This window comes from Paralichthys olivaceus, chromosome 21, assembly GCF_024713975.1.
Source record: "Paralichthys olivaceus isolate ysfri-2021 chromosome 21, ASM2471397v2, whole genome shotgun sequence".
NCBI lineage: Eukaryota > Metazoa > Chordata > Actinopteri > Pleuronectiformes > Paralichthyidae > Paralichthys > Paralichthys olivaceus.
Window position 1 is genome coordinate 1,981,827 of NC_091113.1, and position 3,380 is coordinate 1,985,206.

The window sequence follows — 3,380 nt, forward strand, 5'->3', positions numbered from 1 at the left end:
CGTGTGTGTGTCTCCATCCTCTGTGTTCCTTTGATTCTCGGGACATTGGCGTATTCTAGTAACCAGGCCGACGTCAGAGACCTATTCTGGATGCCCGCTGCAACAGCCGGACGGCAACAGCAGCAGGGGGAAGGAATGTCGTCTGTCCGGAGGCCTGGGCAGAGTGATCGCTGATCCTGTCGGAGGAAGCGGAGATGGCAGCTCTCCTGTTTCATGGGTTGTGGACGAGAGAGAGAGAGAGATGAGGTGGGGGGGTTGGACTGGGGACATGACGCTCATGAGAGAACAGAGTGAGAGTGGTGGTGGTGGTGGTGTTGGGGGGCTGAAGGCATTTGGTTTGGTGCCAGTCGAGCCAGCTTTCTGGCATGCCGCATTCCAGGAGATCAACACCACGGTGTTTCCTTTCACCCCCAACCCACATCAACTAGCCTGTAGCCTACCCTAACCCCACCAGCTCCGTTATTTAAAATAAACCTTTACGATTCAAGAAAAAACAAACTAATAATGTTTTACCATCTGCACAGAAACTGTGTCTCCTCCAAGTGTTCGTTAAAAATACAGACGACTTCAAACCGAGCGCACCGTCGTTCTGAGGGTGAGAGAGAACGTGACCTTTAGAGTGAGACTGAGAATGAATAATGAAAGTTCTCTCACAAATGAAAACGCAATTAAATGCAAACCTCCTCATTTCCATACAGTCGGCAGGATGACGGCTCCTCTGTGCCGTCAACCATCAAATATGGGTTTTTGTTAAATTGTACAATTACACAACTTTTATCTTAGTATTGCACATTTAGAAAAAAATATATAGTTTTTATATTTTTACCTTATTTATTTTAGATTCTGGTTCGATTCTTATTTTAATTTCTCACATTTTCTCCTTGCTGCTGTGTCAATTTTGGATTTTTTCGCAAATACAATTTTTTCTCATCTTATCTTGTCGTAGTTGTTGAGATATTTCATGTCTTTTCGTGTTTTTAATAATAATAATAATTACATGAAAACAGTCAAACATTTCAATAAAATAAAACAATAAAAATGATGAGACGATCTAATAAAAGTTTTGAGGTACCAACAGACAAACAGCTCCACACATGATTTAGTCGTTCTCCCTGTAGCTGAAATCAAACTCTGTTCGGGGACAGGCTGTTTGACCTGGCTGATGGCCTCCTCACTGTCTGCTGCCTTGCTAACATGCTAACTGTGCTAACTGACACTGCAGCATGTGCAGCTCTCCTCTGCACCAGACGAACAGTGGAACGTGTTGTTCTGGAGTCAGTGAAGGAGTTAACTGGATTTAAAACCCCTGCAGGTTCGCTGTAGCTCAGATGCAGACCTCAGACCTCAGACCAGAAGCTGGAGGTTCCTCTGACAACGAGTCTCATCCATGGAGGTTTTGCTGAGATGTGGGACTTCACCACTGAGCTGCTTCACTTCCTCAAGCTAAGTACCTGCTGCTCGTCAGTTTCACGTCTGCGGACTCTCACCGTTCGATCCCTGTCTCAGTCCTGCAGCTGCTGTTATTGAGCTTTTGCAATATTTGCATTGTTGCACATTTCTTTGTTCTAGTGACCGAGTTTTGATTTCATGTGCATGTTGTTGTGCACTGGGATACTTTGGTACAATTGAACACGGTTGTCTCTTTGTTGGCGATAACTTGTCCGAGGTGTTCCCCGCCTCTCCCGGCCTCCGTGACCTCAAAGGTCGGAGTTGTTTTGGGCCGAGCTGCTTTTGCACGCTCTTATTTTTGAGCGGTTCACTTCGGCAACTCGTTGAAGGTTTACAGCTGTTTTTACTTCTGCCAGGGAGGTTCACGTTTTCACGTTTGTGTGTTTGTTGGTTTGTTTGCAGGATGACGCAAAAATTACTCAAATAAAATGAATCTGAGTCCATGAGCCTGGGAAAGATCCATCAGATTAACGGATAAATCCAGGAGCTTTGGTTTATGTTGCTTTTTTAATTTTACACACACTGTAGATTAACAGCTGCTGCTTATCAACACGTTCATGTAATGAATTCTTGTGACTTGAAGTCACTAATTACCTGCCGCTGTGTCTTTTTGCTGTTACATATATAATCACTAGAGTTTATTCCCTGCGATGGTTGGAAGTTCTTTATCAGGAAGCTCACATCATTTATTTTACATTTCCTTTTGGGTTTTTGTTTTTTTGAACTGAGCTGAGTGAAGCTTCATCCTGTGCATCAGGGTTTCCACCTGATTCTGCTTCACTTCTCTGACTGAAGTGACGCAAACTTCAGCAGCGACATGCAACTTGCTGGAAATGCCACCAGTGAGGCTGCTGTCAAAGATTTTCACTTTTCGACTTGAATTTTCTGAAGTGGAACATCAGTGCTGGCTAATGACTCAGATGCTGAGATCTGAAGTGACATTTTGAAGTGACATTTTAAACTTCAGGGAACATTGTGCTCCGTGCTCCTGGTTTTACATCGTGGCCTTCCACCATCGCTGCCTGCGAGTGCCTTTGAGCAAAGCGCTGAATCCCAACCTGCTGTGGGGTGAGAGAGGGATGTTTGTGGGGGGTCGCAGACAATTCACATTCTCATATTTAAATACAGTCTCATCGTCTTGATAAATAAAATGAGGTGAAAATGCCGAAGTTCCAAACAACAAGAGATAAAATGTCCTTTTTTTATGAATCATTTTCAATCCTCCATCGTTAACTTGCTATAGATACATTTCACGGTTTTCTAACCACACTAAGAAGCTCACGTAAATATTCTGGGTGTGAAAACGTCACCGCTCTTCTGACCGCTGTTCTTTTTTTAATTGTGTGAATGTGTCATGCATTTTACTGTCAGTGTGAAAAACGGGTCGAAAAGTTCCACATGTTTGGTCTTATTTGTTTTATTGATAGTTTTTATGATAAATATCTGTGACACTCAAAAGGATCAGCTGTGTAGATGATGACGGATAACAGTGTTTAATGGTTGAACTATATCCATTACATTTTTTACAACATCATAACAGAATGATAAAATACCTGCAGAACTACTGAAGTCATGATTAGTCTCAGTTTGTGTGTTGATCTAATTAGAAAATGTTGAACACGGTGAACATGTTAGACTTGATTCCGGCCTGTTGGTGTCGCTGTGCTGCACTTTACATTCAGCTCAGAGCAGTTTCCGCCTTTAAACTCTCGTTGTCGTGTCTTTGTTCCCACGTTTCCATTCCCTGGAAACTAAAGGTGAAAATGAAATCCATGAACGTCTCTTTATAAAAGTGACATTTATTTCTCTGTGTGTGTTCACAGGGAAATTTCGTGGCTATTTTTTATGGCTTTGTGTATATGTGTGTATTTTTATGAATCAGTACTCGTGTGGGTGCGTGCACGCCAGTGTGTGTGTGTGCAGCGTGGTGC